The sequence below is a fragment of the Sorex araneus genome, chromosome X (genome assembly GCF_027595985.1).
Source record: "Sorex araneus isolate mSorAra2 chromosome X, mSorAra2.pri, whole genome shotgun sequence".
In the NCBI taxonomy this organism is placed as follows: Eukaryota; Metazoa; Chordata; class Mammalia; order Eulipotyphla; family Soricidae; genus Sorex; species Sorex araneus.
Genome location: NC_073313.1, coordinates 118,432,635 through 118,458,776, shown reverse-complemented (window position 1 = coordinate 118,458,776; position 26,142 = coordinate 118,432,635).

Here is a 26,142-nt window from a genome sequence, read left to right as displayed (position 1 = left end):
CCATGACTCAATGCCTTTTTCCAAGCAAATAGAAGCAAAAATAGAACAAAGCACAGACTTTTAAGTGGCCACACTAAGAGGATTAGCTTCATGGATATGTACAGCTTCTCCAAATTATTTTTAAAACAGTATTCACAATATTTTATTTCATATGCACACTTGGTATTCAAGTTGGTTTTGCTTTTAAATAAAGCATGGAAACACTCGTCAAAGTCAATTTAAAAGCTGCCAAATTTTAAGTATGTTCAGACATTGTTTTATTTTGTTGTTGATCTACTTGAACGGCTTCAAGTTTCCCTTAAGGACTTTTTTTCTGACAAAATAAATATAAAACAAACCCAAATATTAAGGAAGTCATTGCTATCAGATGCGACCTGCATATAGTAGGCACCAAACAACCATTGGTTTGATAATGAAAGAAGGCGAAATTCTTTTCTTTTTAGAAGGGATCTTGGGGTTCCAATTGGTCAGTGAGAAGAAAGTTTGTGGAGGGCTACTCTCTAACCTCAGTTCGTGGGGGTTTGCCTCTTACAGCAACATCCAGGGGACTTGGATAAAAACCGCAGCTCTTGCATTGAAAGTTTGTGCTCTAGCCTGATAAGCTGTCTCTTCAGCCTTGGAAAGTGAATATCTTAAACTAATTTTCTGTAATCTTGAAGTAATTTGTTTCCTTCACTTCCTATTAGGATAAAACAAACACACATGGATTTAGAAGTTAGAGCGATGTTATATGGGGCCAGCACCAGGAACAGCAATGGAGTCCAGAGGTATTCAGTTTCAGGATCCTATTACAGGGCTTCCCTTTGTGTGAATTTGTGGGTTTTCAGGCTGGGGAGGGTTCAGGTTCAGATCCTCAGTGAACACAGCTGGACTAGAGGTTAGTGGTATGTAGTGTGGGACCAGCATCTGGCATAAGGACATGCGTCCATGAAAAAAAACTACTTCATATACACCTTATATTGAAGGGAGGGAGGATAACTCCTATTTAACAAACTATACACTGATTCAGATGTCAGTTAACTCATGTCAGTGACTAGCTGAAATTTTGAGTGGGGTACATATTCAAACAACATTGCACAATAAGGAAAATAACCTGAACAGCAGATGTGGTATTGGTAATCCCCAGGTATTAACAGATTAAAAGATTCCCAAAAAATATAAACCTCTATCATTAATATATCCTTCAAATGTGAAGAACAATGGGAAAACAATGGAACTTAGCCGCATCACAGATGGTGTTAGAAACCCAGACAAGCCCCCAAGTCTCTTAAACACTTGAGCCTAGTCAATGAGGACTGAAACCAACACTCACTGCCCTGGCAAAAGACAGTAAGGGAGGTAAGGGAGCACTCATCAGTGAAATTAAACAAACACTAGATGAGAAATTCAACCAACACAAAGAAGAATTTGTTTCAGAGATAATAGATTCGATACAAATGAAAACGAAGGAGCTAAAGAACACATGGATAAGCCATAGTAACAGAATCTCACCAGGCAAGAAACATTTAGACATTGAAGACAAAAGAGGCCAGTATTGATAAAAAAAGTCAAAAAGGAAAAGAGAAACAAAAAATGGAAGAAATATAAGGTATTTAATGAACAAAGACAGGAATAATATCCAGATTATAGGATATTATTCCTATAAGATGAGGCAAGCTGTAGGGAGGAAGCTGCACAGATTCAAGAGGCCAAAAAAGTACCAAGCAAAATAGACCCAAACAGAATAATACCAAAACATATAGCAATAAAAATAGCAAAAAAGAGAGACAAACTTCTTAAAGAAGCAATAAAAACCTTAAATGTAAGGGAAATAATATAAGATTCACAGTATATCTCCCACACAAAATGGTACATGTGAGAAAAAAGTGCAATGACAAATTCAAGAATGAAAGAAACTTTTAACCTTGAGTCCACTACTTAGTAATGCTATCATTTAGAAGAGAGAGAAGAATAATAAAATTCTCAGAAAAACAGAGCTGGCAACATTTGTGATAACCAAACCAAGTCTGAATCAACTACTGAAAGGCCACTTACATAAACCTAATAAGCAATAAGGAACTGTAGAAGTCACAACCCTACACAATAATATGGCAACACAGCCCTGTATATCAGTCATATCTTTGAACGTCAATGAACTAATTTCTCCCATCAAAGGGCACAGGGTGGAAAGTTGGGTCAGGAAACAATGTTGTCCATTTACTGTTTACAGAAAACGCAGCTAAAATCACAGGATACACACACAGGTTCAGAGTAAAAGGATGGAGAACAATTATGCAAGCCAATGGAAAACAAAAATACTGTGACAGCCATACTTGTATCAGACCAAATTGCATTCAATCTAAGGATAACCATACATGGAATGAAAGCTGGGGTTTGAGAGAGAAATGAACTTGGGGAGGGACACAGTGGACTCTAGGGAGAAAGGAATACCTGGTCTGCAAGGAGCTCCAACTTCATTTGCTTACTCTTTGAATCTTCTGAGCCTGACTCTAGGGTGTATTGTGAAGCAAATTAAGTTGGTGCTCCTTGCTAACCAATTGTTACTTTATCTCAAGTGCCCACTGCCCACAAGGGAGAGAGGAGAGAGAGAGAGAGAGAGAGAGAGAGAGAGAGAGAGAGAGAGAGAGAGAGAAGAAGAGTGTTTGCCATAGAGGCAGTCTGGGGGTGGGGATGGGAGCGATGGGAAGGAACCTGGGAACACTGGGAACAATGGTGTTGGGTGCACTGGTAGAGGGATGAGTGTTTGAATACTGTACGGCTGAAATCCAATCATAGCTTTGTAAGGGTCTATCTCACAGTAATTCAGGATTCAATTTAAAAGATGTTTAAAAAAGAAAAGGTTACTCTTTCATCCTGTCTACCTGCTTTGCTGTCTGTGTAGTCTTTTATCATGTGAAATGTTTTAAGACCTTTGACGGTGTTAAAGGAGCTACAAAGAATAAATTAATACTGTTTCTGCCCGATGCTAGTTATGCAATCTTCAGTGACTCCAAAACAGTGCAGATAAAGTTGACTTGTTGCTAATCTATAAAAAAAAAAAAACAGGAAGAGAAATGGAAGAGTGTCCTCCAGACCCTCCCCACTTCTCTCCCAACACTGCTAACCTTGAAGCCAGAAGATGAAGTCAATCTTCAAGTAAAAGTTCCCTTTCCATCATTGGAATACTTTTTTTTTGCTTTTTGGGTCACACCTGGCGATGCACAGGGGTTACTCCTGGCTCTGCACTCAGGAATTACCCCTGGCCATGCTCAGGGGACCATATGGGATGCTGGGATTCGAACCCGGGTCGGCCGCGTGCAAGGCCAACGCCCTACCCGCTGTGCTATCGCTCCAGCCCCCATTGGAATACTTTTAAAGACTACAGAATCATAGTTTTAAAGCATGTCCTGGAAGTTACAAGAGGCCATTTGAAAAACATTTCATGAAATCTTGGTGTCAAATGATATGGAATTTTAAATTCTACCTGAGGAATTTACAAAGCATGAAGGAACATTCCCCTGCCCCCCACTACACTATGGGGTATGTTTGTTTATACCTGGTGCTGTTCAGGGTTATTCCTGGCTCTGTATTCAGGGGTGACCCATGGAAGTAATCAGAGAACCACATGCGCTGTTGGAGATTTAAACTGGGCCACACGCAAGGCAAGTGCCCTATTTCCTGCATTTTATATCTGGAACCTGCACTATTTTTTTAATCTATGGAGTGCAATAATTAATTCACTGTATCACTGTCATTCTGTTGTTCATCGATTTGCTCTAGCAGGCGCCAGTAACATCTCCTTTCATCCTTGTCGTGTGCTAGTGCAGCCCGATGGCGTATTGAGAGTTCTTTCAGGATCAGGGGAATGAGGACCTTCGTTGTTACTGTTTTTTGCATATAGAGCATGTCATGGGTAGCTTGCCAGGCTCTGCCCTGCGGGCGAGATACTCTCGGGAGCCTGCCAGATTCTCCAAGAGGGACAGAGGCTTTTGGGAGTCCCCTAATCAACTTTAAAAGTGCTCCCAGTCTACCAAATGTAAGCTTTTGGTCGACTGGCATGTTGCAATCTGCACACTGACAAACACTATACCTGCCTGCATCTTTGGGCAGCACCTGGAACCTCTGCGGCCTTGGGTTGATGGAGTGCACCCGGAAGTTGTTGAGCAGCTGGCAGAGTAGAACCCTATCATGGAGGTTCTGTGCCAGATCAAACACCTGTGCCGAGTCCCAGGTCACCAGGTGGTTGGCTGACAGCAACCCACAGTGGATGAGCCACTGAGCACACTGCTGCCATGGCTCTATGTCCGATGGTGCTGTGATTCGGCCCGGCCAGGCAGGCAGTGATGCTGTAGCCATCACCACGGTTTTTCCATGCCCTGCCAACACCATTCTGTTCGAATCTTGCAAAACAGACAGCGATGTCCATCAAGAATCACGCATTGAGTTCCAGCAGGGATCACACATAGAATCTCATGCCTGGTGTGCTGAGCCATGCGTTGTCTAAGGCAACATTGTGAGCCGGGTTCGAGAGAGTGGGAAGGGTTTGGGTGGTGTTGGCACCACCTTGCCTCCAATCAAATATGATGAGGTAATTATGGAGAATGGGTAAGGAGTGTCTTATGATGTGTCCAGGAATATGTATGTTCACTCATATGTGAAGCTTGGCCTAGGCGTGTGGAAAGCAGCCTGGAGCGTGGCAGCGGTTGAGTTGTGGAGGTCAGCTGCCAAAGCTGGGTTCTTTGGCGTGGGGAGAGCTCTCACCTGTCCCTCTCTGGGACGCCCCAAGTGAAAACAGCCTGGCATTAAGTCCTGTGGCATGGTTATGGAAGCCTCATTTTATGCTCCCTTCAGGGAGAAGCAGCCGTGACTTCTGGGCAGAGGAATAATTAATTAGTGAGAACAATATTTAAGGAAATCTAAAATTAATAAACAGTATCAATATTCCTTTGTTTTTTCTTTAAACAAAATATGGTATTTAGAGTCGAGTAATGCTGTTTCCTCATTCATTTATGACTGTGTGGACCCAGAGAAGTTGCTACTATCTCCAGATCTTTTCTCCAATTTATTATTGGTTTTGCAACACTGCTTAAATTTCAGTACTGTAACAGTATATACATCTGAATAGACACATACAAAGGAACAGTCTTTCAAAAGACTTTTGTACGCATTCATAATTAATAGGAAAATTAAAATAGAATAATGCTCATGACTGATAGTTAATTTTGTGTCCAGTTAAATAGGCCAAGGTCTACCCAGATTAAACATTGTTTCTGTGTGAGGGTGCTTACATATAAGACTAACATTTTAATCAGTGGACTCAGTAGATTGACCTTCCCAATGCAGATAGACTTCATCTAATTCGTTAAGAACCTGGATTGAACAAAAAGGAAAAGAAAGGAGAACCTCACTCCTTTTCCTTTGTATCTGCCTGCTGAGCTGGAATATCAGTCTTTGTACTGGCTTGTACACTATTGCTGCCTTTGTTCTCAGTATTTCAGTTCCAGAGCAGAATCCACACCATTGACTTCACTGATCTCAGTCTTCAGACTGAGAGTTGAAGTACACCATCACATATTCTATGTCTTCAGTTTTCAGATAGTTTTCAGATAGTCAAAAAACAGCTGGCCAAAGAAATAACAACTGAAAACTCTCCTGATATCTTTTGAGGGGCTCTTGCACAGATTCAAGGGTCTTAAAGAGTACGAAACAAAACAGACTCAAACAAAAGAACACCAACGCACATAATAATCAAAACAGTACAATCAAAAGACAAAGACAGTCTACTTGAAGAAGAAATATAAAAGATAACCCTCAAGTATAAGAGAAACAAGGTAAGAGTCTCCAAAGACATCATACAAGTCAGGAGAGAGTGGAATGAAATCTTCAAAATGCTGACTGAAAAAACATCAGGCATAGATTCCACTACTCTGCAAATCTCTCATTTAGGCTTGAGGGAGTTATGAGTATCATTTGAGAAAAACAAGAGTTGGAAGCATTTGAAACAATTAAACCTACCCAGCAAGAATTACTGAAAGGCCACTTATAAAAAAAGACTTGCAAAAACAACTGGATCCACACACATATGCACACACAAATAGGAACAAAGTCTTTCATGCCAATAATCTCTCTGAATGTAAATGAACTAAACTCCTTTATAAAAAATGATAGAGTAGCTGAATGTATTAGGAAAGAAAATTCATCCTTATGCTGCCTACAGGAAAAACACCTGAACTCTTAGGATAAATAAAGACTTAGAGTTAAAGTAAGGAAAAATAATCATACAAACTAATGGAAGAGAAAATAAACTGGGACAGCCATAATTATATTAGACCAAATTCCATTCAATATAAAAAAAGTTATTAGAGGCAATAATGGACGCTATTTTATTTTTTATAATATAGGAGCACTGCTATTTACCCAGCAATTGATTAAGCTGATTGAATTGGGCATGAACTTCATGTTAGTTTTTAAAAATTTTTAAATTTTATAAGTTATTTCACAATATTTGATTACATTCAATATTCAAACACCAATCCTACCACCATTACACCTTCCCAACACCAAATTCGGGATGTTTCCATCCCAAACCCCAACCCCTGTCCCAAAACAAAACGAAAATAATACATTCCATATTGTCTGTTATGAAGAACTGCTAAACATGCTTACAAAAAAGTGTTCATATAGGAAACAGTGTGAAGATTGTCCTATTTTGGCAGGAGCCATTAAGACATTCTATAGGATGTCACTAACATGTTGTTAAAGTTTGGGTGATGTGATCTTTGATATATATCTGAAAATATGTATATATGCATATATATTTCCCTCTATGATTTGTTGCCTACTATGTGAACCCCATCAAATGTGGTGTGGTAATTATGGGGAATGGGTAGGGAGTGTTTTGTGATGTGTTGCACAGTCCAGGAGTATGTTTACTCATCTGAGAGGCTCGGCCCAAACGCATGGGGAGCCATTTTGAGTGTGGCAGCAGTTGGGTTGTGGAGGTTTTTGGCTGTCGGACTGGGTCCCTTGGGGAGGGGAGGGCTCTCACCTGCCTCCCTCTGGAGCACCCCGTGTGAAAGAGCCAGGCACAGAGTCCAGTGGTATAAGTATGGGAGCCTCATGTTATGCTCCCTTTTGGGAGAAGCAGTGTGTGATCTGGACTGTGGCAGATGGTGAGATTATCTGGCACCGGCAGGAGGTGACTTATAGGCATGACACCTGGGTCACCAGAGAATGGAGAAAGTTGGCAGAGGATCTCCGCTCCTGGTCCCATTGAGCCCAGAGTCCAATGTTATAAAGTTCCACATTACCTGGGTTCTGTAGGAATTCTCTCATGCGTGAGGCTCGGCCCAAGCACATGGGGAGTGGCCTTGAGCATGGCGGCGGTTGGGTTGTGGAGGTTTTTGGCTGCCAGATCTGTGTACCTTGGGGTGGGGAGGGCTCTCACCAGCCCCTCTCTGGAGCGCCCTGTATGAAACAGCCTGGCACGGATTCCAGTGGCATGGTTATGGGGGCCTCATGTTATGCTCCCTTTTGGGAAAAGCAGTCATGTGATCTGGACGGTGGCGGATGGTGAGATTACCTGGTGCCAGCAGGAGGTGGCTTATGGGCATAATCCCTGGGCCACTGGAGACAGAGGAAAGTGGGCAGAGGATCTCCGAGCCTGGTCCCATTGAGCCCAGAGAATGGACACTACTTAATAGTCAAGAGAACAAAAGATCAAGAAACACTGTCATCAAACATTTCTCCACCAAATGAAGGCTCAGCAAAATTCATAAATAAAGCTTCAGTTCACAACCATATGGAAACACGCTGGTGGAATCATAATAGTAGTGGAAAACTTTAACTTACCACTTACTAAACAAAGTATCAGTAAAGAGACAAGAGCACTAAGCAAGGAGCTGAAAACACTGGGATTGTTGGACATATACAGGATCTACATCTCGCACAACAAGAACACACATTCTACTCTAACAGATCATTCTCCAGGATATTAGGGCACAACTCAAACGTTCATAAAATTACAAACATAGAAATTGTACAAATTAACTTTTCAGACCACAATGCCACGCAAGTAGAAATTGATCACAGAAAGATGGGGAAAACTTTAACACTTGCAAGCTAAAAAAACATACAGCTAAACAATAATTGAATCAGAATAAATCAAAGAAGACATAAAAATATTTTATTTTTTAATATGATTTGATTTTAGAGAATGAAGAATCAAGCTATCAGAATCGATGGGATATAGCAAAAGCTGTACTAAGGGGGAAATTCATAGCAATGCTGGCCTACATTAAGAAAGAAGAATAAGTCCAAGTAAACAACCTAAGGACACATCTCAAAAAATTGGAGAAGTAATGACAGCAAATCCAAAACGTAGCATAATGAGGGAAATAATACAAACTAGAGTAGAAATCGACAACATTGAAGCCAGGAAAGCAATTCAAAGGATCAATGAAACTAGGATAAGTTTCATAGGATCTGGTTCTTCAAAACAAACAAAAAAGCACAAAACAAAACAAAAAGTTAGATAAATTTTTAGCTAAACTCACTAAGGAAAATAAAGAGAAAATATTTGAATAAATTAGATCAGAGACAAAAGGGGAGAAATTACAACGGATTCTTCAGAAAACCAAAATATAATGAGAGGTTACTTTAAACAACATTAGGTTCTTAAACTGGAGAACCTAGAATAAGAGAATAGGTTTGTACATTCAGTTCTTTGTCCTAAAACTAAACAAGGAGGAAGTAGGAAGCCTAACCAGGCCAATTATAAGTAAGGAAATTAAAACAATAATCATGAATCTCTCTAATAACAAAAGCCCAATCCATATTGGTTCATTGGTGAGTTCTATCAAACTTTAAAAGATTTACTGCCAATACTCCTTAAGCTCTTCCAAAATATCAAAGACACAGAAATCCTTCCTAAAAACTTCTATGATGCAAACATTACACTAATACCCCAAAACAGAGACACTTCCAAAAAAAGAAAAGTTCAGACCAATCTCCATGAAAAATATTGATGCAAAAACCCTTAGCAAAAACGTATGCAACCAAATCCAGCATGTCAAAAAAATCATGCACCCTGATCAAGTTCAATTCATACTAAGCATGCAAGTATGGTTCAAAATATGCAAATGAATTAACATAATAGGAAATATTAATAGAAGGAAAAATAAAACATATGATCATATCAGTTGATGCAGAGAAAGCCTTTGACAATATTCAATATCCAGCCATGATAAAAGTCCTCAATAAAATAGGGATGGAAGGAACCTTCTTTAAGATAATAATGGTCATCCATAAAAAATCCACAGCCAATATGATCCTTCAAAAAATCATTATTTTTTTTAAATTAAATCACAATGAGATACACAGTTACACTGTTGTTCTTGATTGGATTTAAGTCAATGTTCCAACAACCGTGCCTTAAACAGTGTACATTTCCCACCAACAATGCCACAGGTTCCCGCTCACACCCACACTCAGCGTGCCTCTATAGCAGGTACCGTTGTTCTCTCTATCTCTATCACTCTCTCTATCTCTCATTTTGGCATTATGGTTTGCAATACAGGTACTGAAATTTTTATCTTGCTTGTTACTTTACCTACTTTGAGCACGCAGTTCTTATCCAGAGTGATCATTTCCAACTACTATTGTCATAGTGGTCTCTCTTCTAGTCTAACTGCCCTCTCCCCCAGCACTTGAGGCAAGCTTCGAATCATTGAACAGTTCTGTGGAAACTTCTTTCTATAGTCCTTGGGTATTAATCTCATAGCATATGTTTTTATAACCCAAAAATGATTCTTGTCCCTCTCTTGACACACTCAGCATGCACGATACCCTCTATATCCATTAATTTCTTATAAGCTACTGCAGAGCATTCCTTTGTGTAGATTTACCAGTTTTTTATTTTTATTTTTTTATTAATGAATCACAATGGGGGTACAGATACAGGTTTACATATTCTCATGCTTCTGTTTTAGTCATATACAGCTTGAGTATCTATCCCTCCACCAGTGCCCGTTCTCCACTGATGACCCCATCATCCCTCCCACCCCCTCCCACCCCATTCCCCTCCCCACCCTGCCTCTTTGGCAGAGCATTCCCCTCTGTTCCCTCTCTCCCTTTGGGCATTGTGGTTAGTGATGGAGGTCTTGGGTGGCCAATATGTTTGATCTATAGTCTGCTCCATGCACGCCTCTTCCATCCCGAGCGGGTCCTCCCACCACATTTTTGCTTGGTATTCCCTTCTCTATCTGAGCTGCTCTTTCCCCCAGCATGTGAGGCTGGTCTCCAAGCCATGGAGCAAATCTGGTACTTATTTCTGTTATTCTTCGGTGTTAGGCCTCCATTCTGTTGTTTTATATTCCGCAGATGAGTGCAGTTCTTCTATGTCTGTCTCTCTCTTTTTGACTCATTTCACTTAGCATGATACTTTCCATGTTGATCCACTTGTATGCAAAGTTCATGACTTCAGCTTTTCTGACAGCTGCATAGTATTCCATTGTGTAGATGTACCAAATTTCTTTAGCCAGTCATCTGTTCTTTGGCTTTCGAATTTTTTCCAGATTTTGGCTATCGTAAATAGTGCTGCGATGAACATACATGTGCAGATGTCATTTTGGCTATATCTTTTTGCCTCTCCGGGGTATATTCCCAGAAGTGGTATTGCTGGGTCAAATGGGAGCTCAATTTCTAATTTTTTGAGGAGCGACCATATTGTTTCCCAGAAGGGTTGAACCAGTCGGCATTCCCAGCAGCAGTGTAGGAGGTTCCCTTTCTCCCCACATCCTCTCCAACAGTGATTGCTTTTGTTCTTTTGGATGTGTGCTAGTCTCTGTGGTGTTAGGTGGTATCTCATAGTTGTTTTGATCTGCATCTCACTGATGATTAGTGATGACGAGCATTTTTTTCATGTGCCTTTTTGCCATTTGTATTTCTTCCTTGAGAAAGTTTCTGTTCATTTCTTTGCCCCATTTTCTGATGGGGCTGAATGTTTTCTTCTTGTAGAGTCAACCAGTGCCTTATATACCCTTGATATCAGCCATATATCAATCAGATGGGTACCGTTGATATCAATCAGATGGGTATTGGGTGAATATCCTTTCCCATTCTGTAGATTGCTTTCGTATTCGGGTCACTGTGTCTTTTGTGGTGCAGAAGCTTCTTAGTTTAATATAGTCCCATTTGTTTATTTCTGTTTCTACTTGATTGCTTAGTTCCATGTCATCTTTGAAGATACAGTTGGCTTCAATATCGTGGAGGGTTTTTCCGAACTTGTCTTCAATGTACCTAATGGATTGTGATCTGATGTTGAGGTCTTTAATCCATTTTGATCTGACTTTTGTGCATGGTGTCAGGTCGAGGTCTAAACCCATTTTTTTACATGTGGTTGACCAGTTATGCCAGTACCATTTGTTAAAGAGGCTTTCCTTGCTCCACTTCACATTTCTTGCTCCCTTATCAAAGATTATACAATTGGGGTGGTGTGTAGGGATATTCCACCCTGTTCCATTGGTCTGTGGCTCTGTTCTTGTTCCAGTACCATGCTGTTTTAATTGTTGCCGCTTTTAACAATTAAAAGTAGAGTTTAAGGTTGGGGAGGGTGATGCCTCCCATCATCTTTTTCCCAAGAATTGCTTTAGCTATTCGTGGGCGTTTGTTGTTCCATATGAATTTCAGGGCATTTGGGTTGTTTTCAGATTCTGACTATTGTGAAAATGCTTCAATAAAAATAGAAATGCAGGTGGAATTTTTCAGCATGATTTTGGGCCTGTCAGATATATTCCCAAAAGTGGTAATGCTGGGTCATATGGAAGCTCAATTTCTAGTTTTAATGGGGAATGTCCATATTGTTTTCCAGAAAGGTGGGACTAGTTGAAAATCCCACAAAAAATTAATGAGAGTACTTTTCTCCCTGCATCAGCACCAGCACCAGCTGTTCTTGTTCTTTTTGATGTTTGTAAAGACACCATCTCACCATCTCAGTGGTATGAGATGTTTATCCATCAGGGGCACAAATACTTATTGCACTTTACTCCCACATATATGCTAAAATTTTGTGTATAAAGAATCATTCTTTTTCCCATTTGAAATTTAAGTTTTTTTAGTTGAGAAAAATGTTTACTTTTCTCAAAACTTAGAGACTTTATTAATGCATTGCCAATTAAAGAAATCTTGGAATTTACAACACTTCAGAAAAAAATTGCAATTTTGTTACAACAGCAAATTATTAAATTTAAGAAAATCAGCTTGATATTTATGTGAAATAAACATTGGGAGAGAGGAATGAGATAAATTCTACAGCCTCTATTTCTTCACCAGAACCAAAGAATTTTTGTTTCTTAAATGATTATTATGCCAAATTCTCCCCCCCCCATTCCACTTTTATTGAATCACTGGGAGACATGCTGTCACAAAGTTATTCATGATTGGAATTCAATCATAAAATGTTCCAACACCCATCCCTTTACCAGTGTACATTCCCCACCACCAGTGTCCCAGTTTACCTCCTGCCACCACCCCACCTGCCACTATGGCAAAGTCTTTACTTCTGACTGTCTCAGTTTTTCTCTCTTTCCCTATAGGCATTGTGGTTTGGAATACAGGTACTGAAAGGTTATTATGTATCTCCGTTGCATATCAGCACTCAGTTCTCCAGAATGACAATTTTCAACTCCCATTGTCATGGTGGCAACTTCTCTGTTCCAATTGCATTCTTCTTTCCTGTGCCCTCTCCCACACCATCTTGTGGCAATCTTCCAATCTTCCAACCAGTAGGCTGGCACTCCTTTTTTACTGTCTTTGGGTATAAATCTCATAATGTTTTTGTTTTATTTTTTAAATTAATTGAATCACCATGACATACATAGTTACAAAGTTGTTCATGATTAGGTATCAGTTATATAATGTTCCAACACCTGTCCCTTTACCAGTATACATTTCCCACCACAAGTGTCCCCAGTTTCCCTCCCTCTATCCTCTGGCCCCATCTGCCTCTATTGAAGGAACTTTTCTTCTCTCTGTCTCTTTCTTGCTCTCTCCTTCCTTTTGAGCATTATGATTTGCAATGCAGGGTCTGAAAGGTTATCATATCCCTTTACTTATTTTCAGCAATCAATTCTTGTCCAGAGTGATCATTCCTTACAATCGTTGTTATAGTGGTCTCATCTCTATCTTAACTTCCCTCTCTCTACCACTTGTGGCAAGTGTACAACAGTTCTTTTGACTCTTGTTTCTACTATATTTTTTATATCCAACAAATGAGTGCAAACATTCTATGTCTGTCCCTTTCCCTCTGTCTCATTTTACTCAACATAATACTCTTCACATACATCCATTTATAAGCAAATTTCATGCTTCCTGGTGTTATGCCAAATTTTTAACAAAGGGTCACACTTAAACTATGAATAACATTATATTCTAACACACAAATTTGAATTTTCCCAATTCCTTCATTTAACAAATGTATAAAAAGTGAAACATGCTATAGGAATGGCCCTCTGATTCCAGGGTATGTGCATATTTCTCTTCCATAATGGAATCACTTTAAAGAGATGAAGAAATGACTTTTTTTTCTTAGATAGATGCAAAGACAGGGTGACTTTATTATTCTTAAAGTATTGTGGAATATTTTGGTTTCTTTCTATCTAATTTTGTTTTTGGATCAAATAGAACCCTGGCAGTGCTCAGAGTCTGGACTCTGTGTTCTGGGGTCTCTCTGGTTGGTTCTTAGTGGACAATGTGGTAATAGGTTTCCTGTATGCAAAGCATATGCTCCAGCTCTTTAAGCTATCTATGTTGAATATTTATTATTTTTTGAATATTTATCATTTTTAACCATACTAAAATACACACTATACTTTATGCAAACTTATAAAGTAAATTATAATATTCTGGAATGTTAACTTTATTTTTCTTTTTATTATTTTATCATTTATTTTACAATCTAGTTAATATGGATTATAATAACATCAGTTTTTATGCTTTGGACATACAATCATGATAAGCCATACCGACCATAAAAGTATCAATATCCGTCTATCACCTCCACAAGTCCCTTCATGCCCACCTCTTCCATTCCTATCCCACCCCCTCCTCTGCTTGGTAGCCTCACTTCAAGAACAGGCATTCTAAAGCTTTCCATCACTTACAAGAAGGCTGAATCATTTGCAAGCAAATCATAATATTTTCTTAAATTCCTTATAGGTGATTCTAAAGTCTCTACATTTCTTTTTTTTTGATTTTGAGATGTCATGAAGAAATGTAGACAAATGTTTAGAGTGGTAACTAGCAAACTCGGTGCAGATCACTTTTGGGTCTGGCTAATGAGGTCATGGAGAGTGGATAAAATTGTTGCACTGTTATCTTTGTATAGTTGCAATAAGGTTTCATATGGGACTTAAAAAATTCAGTTTCCTCTGTGACCAAAATACAGAAATAACCCATATAATAAGAAAGATTGTTTTTACCCAATACCCATAAGATAAGGTATTATTATACAGGACATGCAAGTCATTAGTACAATTGTACAAGAAAAAAACCTTCAACCTTATCAATAATGGGGAAAAGAAATGAACACAAACTTCCTCAATGAAGAAATACAAATGGTTAAAAGGCACATGAAAAAATGCTCTACATCACTAATCATCAGGGAGATGCCAATCAAACCAACAATGACATATCATCTCACACCACAGAGACTGGCATACATCAAAAAGAACAAGAACAACCAGTGCTGGTGTAGATGTGGGGAGAAAGGGACTCTCATTCATTGTTGGTGGGAATGCCAATTAGCCCAACCATTTTGGAAAACAGTATGAGCATTTCTTTAAAAAACTAGTAATTGAGCTTCCATTTGACTCAGAAATATCACTTCTGGAAATATATCTCGATAGTGCAAAAAAGCAGTAGAAATGACATTGAGATGTCATGAAGAAATGTAGACAAATGTTTAGAGTGGTAACTAACAAACCCGGTGCAGATCACTTTTGGGTCTGGCTAATGAGGTCATATAGTACAATTGTACAAGGTTTTTTTCTTGTACAATTGTACTATTGTGAACAGTGTTCATTGAAACACTGTTCACAATAGCTAGAATCTGAAACAACCCAAGTACCCAAGGACAGATGACTGGTTAAGGAAACTTTGGTCCATCTACACAATGGAATACTATGCAGCTCTTAGAAAAGATGAAGTCTTGAAGTTTGCTTCTTAGTGGATGGTCATGGAGAGTATCATGCTAAGTGAAGAGTCAGAAAGAGAGGTACAGACATAGAATGACTGCACTCAAAGAAATGACATATCATTGATATATACTAGATTTCCATGCGTATTTAGACACAGAAAGAGATTGATCTGTTAATGTCTGAGATCTGTTGACAGCCTCCAAAATAGTCCCTTCACTTTCCACTACTCCTGAAATTCTTACCAACGGTCATCTTAATGGAAATTCCAAAGAAAGAAAAGACTTGGAAAGCATTTGTGTGTTCACATTTAACATTATCAAGCTTCCCAATAAGTGGGGAGTAACTTAAACTCTCTAATTTTTTTTTGCTTTTTGGGTCACACCCAGCGATGCACAGGGATTACTCCTGGCTCATGCACTCAGGAATTACACCTGGCGGTGCTTGGGGGACCATATGGGACGCTGGGAATCGAACCCGGGTTGGCCACTTGCAAGGCAAACGGTCTACCCTCTGTGCTATCGCTCCAACCCAACTCTCTAAATTTTTATTTAATTTGTTAATAAAATTCCTCTTAGCATGTGCATCCTAATTGTGCAGCCCCAAAACAAAGTAGCAGAGAATAGCTGCCCTTTTGTTTTCACTTGAGTGGAGAGGGCCAGGAAAATGGCACATCTCCCTGGTGGTTGATCCCTGAACATGCATACTTCAGTTTTCAGGGTGTATTAGGAAGAGCAGAGAATAGTATCCCACTAAAAGGAGGGTTCCAGTGGATCCAGTTAGAGTGAGACAACAAAATATAATAGTGGAGAAATCATCAAATGGAAGCCATACGCTGCCATCCAGGCCTCCATAAAACTAGACCCTTAACACTACCATATATGCAGCACCAAGCATGGTGAAGAAGCAGGGAGATTCACCTGCTCTTCTAGATGAAGAAAAAACTCTTTGTAAGGAGTGCAAGCATACAAGAACTCTTTACTATTCCTGACAAGGAATTCAGAGTGACAATGATTAGGATGTTCACTAAATTGAAGAAAACAACAGAAGAGATTCCCAACAAGGAGAGAGAAAATATGAGAAAACTTCAAACAGAAGTCCCCAAAGTGACTATAATGGTAGCAGAATTAAAAAACACACAATGGAGATAATAAACAGCAGACCAACATAAACGAAGGGCCGAAAACACTAAAAGAAAGAGCCACTTTAAAAAAAATAAATAAACAAAGGGCCATTGTGCTCAAACACAAATCACTAGAATAAGCATAGAAAATCAGGAGGAAGGAAAAAAGAATTTAAAGTTTGTACATGTGTGTATTTTGTTTGGGAGTCACACACTGTTGTGCTCAGAGCTTACTTCTGGTAGTGATCAGGTAATCATATGGGATGCTAATGATCAAACCTGATTCAGCTATGTGCAAGGCTAATGCCCTTCAACTGTACTATTTCTCCAACTCCATAAATACGTGCTTTAGCCCATTTCGCTATTCCTTAGAGCCAGCAAAAAAATTTGTCAATGAATAAAGCATCAGAGTTCTATAGGAAATTCACAATAGAAATAATATCTCAATTTATATGGGTCCGAGAATAAGTGAAAAGAGAAAATGAGAAAAAGTTGGAAATTATAGCCAAGAGTTTCCCAATCTAAGTGCTGACTCATACACGCACATATAGGAAACCAGAAGAGTTGCAAAAAATTAATCAAGCACAGAACACTAAGAAAGACTATAATTGAAATGGCAACAGCAAAAATACAGATATATTACTAAAACAGCAAAATGAAAACAAATATTAACTATAAATTAACCCCTATAGGACTTACAGCAAATCATTCTAATGAAACCATATAGACTAGAAAGTAAGGTATTATATCAACAATCAACACACTGTATGAAAGAAATAGTCATTCAAATAAGAGTGCTTTAGCTAGGTTATCATTTAAATTCAAAGAAGTGACCAATCTGTTCAAGCTTTTCCAAGAAATTGAAGAAACAAACACTTCCAAACTATTTCTATGAGGCAAATATCATCCTCATATCAAAAGCAGACAGAGACACCACAAGAAAAGAGAATGATAGGATGATATCTGTGATGAACACAGACGTAATGATCCTCAACAAAATACTAGCAAATAGAATACAATGACTCATTAAAAAGATTATACACCATGAGAAACTAGGAATCATCCCGCGGATGCTAGAACGCTTCAACGCTCGCAAGTCAATCAACATAATGTCAGTAAAAGGAAATATAAAAACAATGTGATCATATAGTAGATGTAGAGAAGGCATTTTACAAGGTCCAACACCCATTTATGATAAAAACTCTCAAAGAAACGGAAGTTGAAGGAAATTTCCTCAATATAAGTCAAAACCACCTACCACAAGCTGACAGCAAACATTATTCTCAATGGGGAAAAAGTAAGAGGCTTCTCAAAGAAGACAAGGTTGCCCACTCTCACCACTTCTATTCAATATAGTACTAGAAGTACTTTCCATAGCAGTTACGCAAGAAAAAGATAACAAGAGCATCCAGATAGGAGAGGAAGAAGTGAAGCTATCACCATTTGTGGATGACATGATACTATATCTAGAAAATCCTAAAGACTCTACAGAAAAGCTCCTAGAAACAATAGGAGCTTTACTTTTTGTATACTAAAGTGCCAAGTTACAAAATAAATACCCCAAAGTCCATGGCTTTTCTATATACAAATCACGAAAAAGAAGAAAGCATTATTTTAAAAAATCTATTCACAATAATGATTCAGAAAAAAAGTACCCTGGAATCAGTTTAACTAAGTAGGTTAAGGAACTAGACAAAGAAAACACAGCGGGTAGGGCAGTTGCCTTGCACACAGCCAACCTGGGTTCAATTACCAGCATCCCATATGGTCCCCTGAACACCGCCAGGAGTAATTCCTGAGTGCAGAGCCAGGAGTAACCCCTGTGCATCACCGGGTGTGACCCAAAAAGCAAAAAAAAAAAGAAATAAAAGAGGACACTGTGAAATGGAGATACATCCCCTGCTCATGAATCGGGAGGATTAACATTGTCAAAATGGCAATAATCCCCAAAGAATTATACAAATTCAATGCAGTTCCTATATGGATACCCATGACATTTTTAAATGAAATAGATAAAACAATCCTGAAATTTATACCGAACAATAAACCCTACAAATAGTTAAAGCAACCCTGGTTGGAAAATGGGTGGCATCACCTTCAAAAATTCAAACTGTACTGCAAAGCAGCAGTAATTAAAACATCATGGAATTGGAATAGAAACAGACCTGCAGACCAATGGAGCAGAGTTGAATATTCTGACACATACTCTCAAGTATATGATCACTTAATCTTTGATAAAGGAGCAATAAATATGAAGTTGAGCAAGGAAAGCCTCTTCAGCAATCGTGCTGGGAAAACTGGACAGTCACAAGCAAACAAATGAATCCAGATCTATGTCTAATGCCAAGGACAAAAGTCAGATAAAAATGGATTAGAGACCTCAATATCACACCTGAATCTATAAGGTACTTGGAGGAAAATGTACACAGAACCCTCCAGATATTGAAGCTAAAGGCATCTTCAACGATGAAACACAACTGACCAATAAATACATTAAACTAAGAAGCTTCTGCATCTCAAAATAAACAGTGACCAAAAATACAGAGAGGCCACGAAATGGGAAAAATTATTTACCCAAAATTCATCAGATAGGGCTTAATACCCAGGATGTACAAGACACTGACTGAACTTTTCAAGAAAATAACCTCCAACCCCATCAAGAAAATGGGGAGAAGAAATGAACAGAAACTTCCTCAAAATAGAAATACAAGTGGTCAAAAGGCACATGAAAAAATATTCTACATCGTAATCATCAGGGAGACGCAAATCAAAATAGCAATGCCATATCACCTTATACCACAGAAACTGGCACACATAAAAAAGGACAAGAACAACCAGTGCTGGTGCAGATGCAGGGAGAAAGGGACTCTCATTGTTCGTGGGAATGACAAATGGCTCAGCCTTTTTGGAAAACAACATGAACATTCCTCAAAAAACTAGAAATTGAGTTCTCCTATGACCTAGCAATACCATTTCTGGGAATATATCTTGGGGATGCAAAATATCACAGTAGAAATGACATCTTCCCTTGTATGTTTATTGCAGCACTGTTAACAATACCAGAATCTGGAAATTACCTGAGTTTCCAAAAACAGATGATTGGTTAAAGAAACTTTGGTACATCTACCAATGGAATACTATGTAGCTGTTAGAAAAGTTAAAGTCATGAAATTTGCTTATAAATGGATAGTCATGGAGAGTATTATGCTAAGTGAAATGAGTCAGAGAGAGACAGGCATAAAAGAACTGCACTTATTTGTGGAATAACATAATGTGAGACCAACATCCAAGGGCATTTGAGAAAAGGGCCAGGAGGACTGCTCTGCAGTGTGGAAGACTGCCTGAAATTCTTGGGGGAAAAGAATTTGGGATGGAAAAGGGAACATTAAATCAATGATGGTTGGAAGGATTGCTCAGGTGTGTACTGAAAGCAGACTAAGGACTAAACATGATGGCCTCTCAGTATCTATACTGCAAACCCTACTTTGCCCCAAAGTAGAGAGAAAGAAGGAAAGTGTCTACCATAAAGGCAGGGTGTGGGGTTGGTCGGATAGGGTGTAGTGAGAGGGATACTAGAGACATTGGTGGTGCAAAAGGTACATTGGTGGAGGGATGGGTGTTCGATCATTGTATGACTGAAACTCAATCATGAAAGCTTTGTAACTGTATCTCACAGTGATTCAATTAAAAAATTTAAAAAAACAAAAAAAGGAGTGAACTTTACTAAATAGCAACATCTGATGATATTCATGGTCACTAAACCAGTGCTTCATTATGCACTAAATGTACTCATATAGAAGACAAAAGGCAAAAAAGAAAAGATTGCACAAAACCTAGAACACATATGAAAAGATATCATTAAATTCCTTTATTTCAATAATTTTGTTAAATGCCAATGATCTGAACTCATAATCAAAAGAGACAGTGTCTCTTTTGAAATGAAGCCAAACTTCTGCCACTTATATACTCACGTTTACTGTCATGACAGACACAGGTTCAAAGTAAAGGGCTGGAAAATAATCATACAGGCAAATAGTATATTTTAGATGGCTATGGTGAACATACATGTAACATAGACTTCAATCTAAACAAGTTAATAAAAAGACAGAGATGGACATTAGATTCAGAAGACTTACCACTCATTAACATACATGCACTAGATGAAGGGACACCAAGATACCAACAGAAACACAACAATAGCATATTTTCTTTTATTTTATTGTGTAGGCAGCATGGTTAAATAGTCTCAATTTCCGGGGTTGGAGTGATAGCACAGCGGTAGGGCATTTACCTTGCAGGCGGCCAACCCGGGTTTGATTCCCAGCATCCCATATGGTCCCCTGAGCACCGCCAGGAGTAATTCCTGAGTGCATGAGCCAGGAGTAACCCCTGTGCAACGCCTGGTGTCACCAAAAAAAAAAACAGAAAAAAATAGTCTCAATTTCCATATGTTTTATACAAGAGATTATTTGCACTGTAGAACATTTTTTTGCTTTTTGGGTCACACCCGGAAATGCTCAGGGGTTACTCCTGGCTCTGCACTCGGAAATCACTCCTGGCGGTGCTCAGGGGACCAAATGGGATGGTGGGAATTGAACCCAGGTCAGCCGCGTGCAAGGCAAACGCCCTACCCGCTGTGCTATCGCTCCAGCGCAGAACTTATTTTTTTAAATCTAGTATATTTTTAGAATTTTATTTTTAATTGATTGAGTTTCTGCTATTTGCAATATTGTTAAAGATGGTTTCTCATGCACATAATTCCATCATTACACCCATTACCAATGTATCCACCTTCCTTCCCAAGACACCAATGCCCCTCCTTTTCACTTCCCACCAACTCAATTGTGTGGGTCAGTTCTCCCATTCTTTTGCCTTTGGCTTCTTTTTGCTACTTTGTTTCAGAAGATTTTTTAAAAATGTATTTTATTTTACTTTTTTTCAGCAGATCAACTTGACATTTTAATATATATTTTTTAATTGTATTGAATCACCGTGAGATAGTTACAAGCTCTCATGTTTGGATTACAATCACACAATCATCAAACACCCAACCATCCACTAGTGCACATTCCCTCCCACCAATATCCCTGGTATGTCCCCCTTTCCCACCCTGCCCCTGCCTCCATGGCAAACAATATTCCCACACCCTCTCTCTACTTTTGGGCATTATGGCTTGCTTTTTCATTGACTGGAGCGATAGCACAGCGGGTTGGGCGTTTGCCTTGCACAGAGCTGACCCAGATTCGATTCCTCTGTCCCTATTGGAGAGTCCAGAAAGCTACCAAGCATATCCCACCCATACCGCAGAGCCTGGCAAGCTACCCATGCATATTTTATATACCAAAAACAGTAACAACAAGTCTCACAATGGAGACATTACTGGTGCATGCTCGAGCAAATCGATGATTAACGGGATGACAGTGATGAAGTGCTACAGTGCTACTTTTAATTGAATCACAGTGAGATACACCGTTATAAAGTTGTTTATGACGGATTTCAGTCATATAATGTTCCAACACCTGTCCCTTCACCAGAGTACATTTCCTACCACCAATGACCCCAGTCTTCCCCTTGGCCCCCCTCCACCTGCCTCTATGGCAGGCACTTTCATTATCTCTATCTCTCTCTTTCTTTCAACAGTTGGAGATTTTAGTAGCAACCTCTTGTCACTGGATAAATCAATTGTAGAATCAATAAGGAAACAAATATACAGGAAAAGATAAAATAGTTGGTCTCAGTAGACACCTATGGAAATCTCTAGCCCCTCCCAAATGTGAGTGCACTTTTTTTTGTTTTTAGGCATAATGGTTTACAACTTGACAATAACGTTTCAGGCATACAATGTTCCGACTCCAATACCAATACCAGTGTCTGTGTTGCTTCACTAATGTCCCAAGGTTCTCTCCCAGATCAAATATGTCTTTTTGACATATAGATATTAGGTATAATTTTTGTGACTTGTGTTCCATGCTTACAGTAGTGTTTATTCTAGTGGTTTAGATACATATAGGTACTTCACCTTTACACATTAATCAAAGCCATGACCTCTTATTCTTGCTCCTATATTAACTCCAGACAACCACTTCTTGTTTCCTTATTTATCTCCCTCCTGGCATTTCCCTTTTTGTAATCTAGGTGTGCTCATTCCATTCCCTTATTTTGTTATTTTACATATTGCACATGAGTGAGAACATTCAGTGTTTGTCTTTGTCCTTTTGACTTAATTCACTTAACATGAGATTCTCCAGTTCCATCCAAATTGGAAAGAATTTCATGCTTTCAACCTTCCTGTAACTGCAAAGTATTCCATTGTGTAAATATAACAAACTTCATTATCCAGTCGTCATTGTTGGACACGTGGATTACTTCCATATTCTGACTATTGTACTTAGTACTTCAATGAATATAGGTATGCATATACCTTTTCTTTCCCTTTTTTAAAAATGTTGGAGTAGCACTGTAGCACTCTCTTCCCATTGTTCATCGATTTGTTCAAGCGGGCACCAGTAACGTCTCCATTTGGAGACTTGTTACTGCTTTTGGTATATCAAATACGCCATGGGTAGCTTTCCAGGCTCTGTCGTGTGGGCGGGATACTCTTAGTAGCTTGCTGGGCTCTCTGAGAGAGACAGAATAATCGAACCCAGGTTGGCCGCGTGCAAGACAAATGCCCTACCCGCTGTGCTATCACTTGATTCCAAAATGTAAGAGTACTGCTATTTATTCAGCTATTTATTAATAGCTGATTGAATTGGGCTTGAACTCAAAATTCCTTTTTTAAAAATTCAGAATGTGAATTTTATTTTATTACTTATTATTGTGATTATTTAAAATCACTGTGAGATACAGTTACAAAGATTTCCTGTTTGAGTTTCAGTCATACAATGATCGAACACCCAACCCCTCACCTATGCAGATCTTCCACCAGCAAGGTTCCCAGTAACACTCATCTTACCCCTCCCCCTGACTTTATTGCAGACAATCTCCCCCATACTCTCTTTTGTATCTTTTGTATTGCTTGTTACGAATAACATAAGATATCAAGTGGCTGTGAGAGCAGCTTGCCTGTGTGCTCCTGGAATTCTAAAATTTTAGATAATTGGGATCTGGAGAAACCTCAGCAAGTTGCTTGGTTCGGAAATTCTTTTGCGTGTCCCTGGATCATGGCTGTTAAGGAACTTAAGTAGCATTTAGGGACAGCTTGTGGGCATGACCTCCAGGGTCTCATGGGGATGGGAGGGGAATGGATGAGGGGGACCGGCCCATCCCCTACCCCTTGAGGCCTGGAGTTTGTCACTGAACTTGCATACCTACCTGTACTTCTCATTGGGTTCTGTAAGTTGGAGGTAGCCAGGGTTTTTAGGGGGCAGGTGGTGCATATATATTTTCTAATGAATGTTTTTGTTTCTTAAGGATAAACACCAAGAAGTGAATCACAGGGTTATGTGGGATTTCTAGTATTACTTTTTTCACTATATTGTTTTCTATAGGGTTAAGCCATATAATTCCCACAAGCAGTGCATGAGAGTTCCCTTTATAACATATCCCCGGCAAACAAAAGTTCTTTCTTTTCTTTTTTTATATATCCCATCATTACTCGTGTAAAATATTATCTCATTGTTGTCTTGATATGGGTTCCCTTATAATAAGTGACAGTCAACAATTTTTCACATGCCTACTGATCATTCCTCTTTTTCAGAGAAATGTGCATCATTATATCTCATCTTTTTTGGGGGTTATTGGATTTATTGTTGTTGGTCCTTTTGAGTGATGTATATATATAATATTAGCCTAGCATCTGACATATTGCATGCAAATATTTTCTCCCACTCAGCACAGTGTCTTTTAATTTTAGAATGATTTTATTTGACAAGGAGAATCTTTTTAATTTGATGTAGTTCTGTTTGTTTATTTTTGTTTCTATTGTCTTTGACAGTGATATTATTGAAAACACCCTTAAGGTCCAAGTAAGTATAAATATTGGGCTTATATTTTTCTCAATGTGTTTTATAAATGCTGGCTTAATCTCAGGGTCTTTGATCCATTTCCAATTGAGTTTTGTGCAGGGCATCAAAAACAGATCCAATTGCATATTTTTGCATGTAGCTATTCAGTTTTCCCAGCACCACTTGTTGAAGAGATTATTTTTACTCCACTTAATGGCCACAACTTCTTTGTCATGTTATGTGCCCATATATTTAGGGTATATCATTGGGTTCTCAATTCTAAGTCAGACAATCTATCCTTATTCTAGTGCTATGAAGTTTTGATTACTATTGTTTCATACTACAGCTTCAAGTTGGAAAATGTGATATATCCAATTTTTAATTTTTTAGAATAATTTTGGATATTCAACTTTCCATAAAAGTGTTATTACTGGCAGTTGTAAATCCTGAGGAATGTCACTGAGATTTTTATGGGGGTTGCATTAAACTTATAAAATAATTTAGGTAGGATGGTCATGTAGACAATATTGATTCTTACATTCCATGATTTTTTTCATTTCCTGAGATCCACTTCTATTTTTCTAAGTAACTTGTAGTTCTACAGGTAAAGTTTGTTCACCTATTTGGTAACTAAACCCTCAGTTACACTTATGAACTTGGATGCTATTTTTTTAATAATGTAGGAGTACTGCTATTTATTCAGCCATTGATTAAGCTGATTGAATTGGGCATGAACTCCACATTATTTTTATTCTATTCTGAATGTTAACTTTATTTTATTATTCAGCCCTTCACCAGTGCACACTTTCTAACACCAAAATCCCGAGTATTCCCCACCCCACCCTCATTCCAACTCTTTCCCTACTTGTATGGCAGATAATTTTCCCCATATTCTCTCTCTACTTTGGTTACATTCAATATTTCAACACCAGTCTCACTACCACTTAAACCTGCTAAAAAGGCAATGCTAGACGATTGTTTTGTATTCTTTGTTATGGATAGAATATAATGTCAAGAAATTCTGTGTCATTCTCTTCTGGGAGCTTCAGTTTATAGTCTCTGGGTCTTGGCCATTGATGAGATTACATGGCGCCAGGGGCAGTTTGTGGATGTGACTGCCAAGCTACTGGAAAACTGGGGACCTGGGAGGAGGAGGCCGAGTCCTGATCCAAGCGAGCCTGGGGCTCTCAGTCATAGGTTCCCACCTACCTCTGCGCTACAGGCCCTAACTGCATCTTTTGATCTCTTTCGAGATTTATGGGTCTCTGAAATAAGGCCAATAAATTAGCTTATATAGCTGAGCCAGAGGTGGTTTGTGGATGTGTCTCCCACATACCTAACTTTAACTTTTGCTTGTTTAATTCTGGTAAACTTGGCCTCAAGTTTTTGGGGTCTGGCCAAAGGCACAGCAGCAATTTTGGGGTATCTGGAAGTCTGAAGGCATCATCAGGCTGCTGATGCACTCGTCCCACAGGTACAGGTTCACCTACTGGTGGCACCATACCCCCTGGATGCTATTTCTGAGTGGAAAAGTCTCTTTGGTCTCTTTCTTTTCTAGGTCACATTTTAGGGAAAATTACAACTAGGAGAAACCAAACTAAAACACTGCTTAAAAACTGTTTCAAAAAGGAAATGTAGGAGGAAATAAAAAGATTCCTAGAAACAAAGTAGAATAAAGAAGCAATGTTGTAGTAAGGATGAAATTTATAACAATACAATTCTACATTATAAACCTGAAAACATACCTTAAATATCTTGAGGAGGAACAGTAAATAAGTTACTGAGTAGTATATGGAAAAAATTGTAAAACTACCACTGAAATAAATTATATTCAATTCAATGAAACAATAGAGTCAATTAAACCAGGAGGTGGTTATTCAAAAGAATAAGCAAGATAGACAAA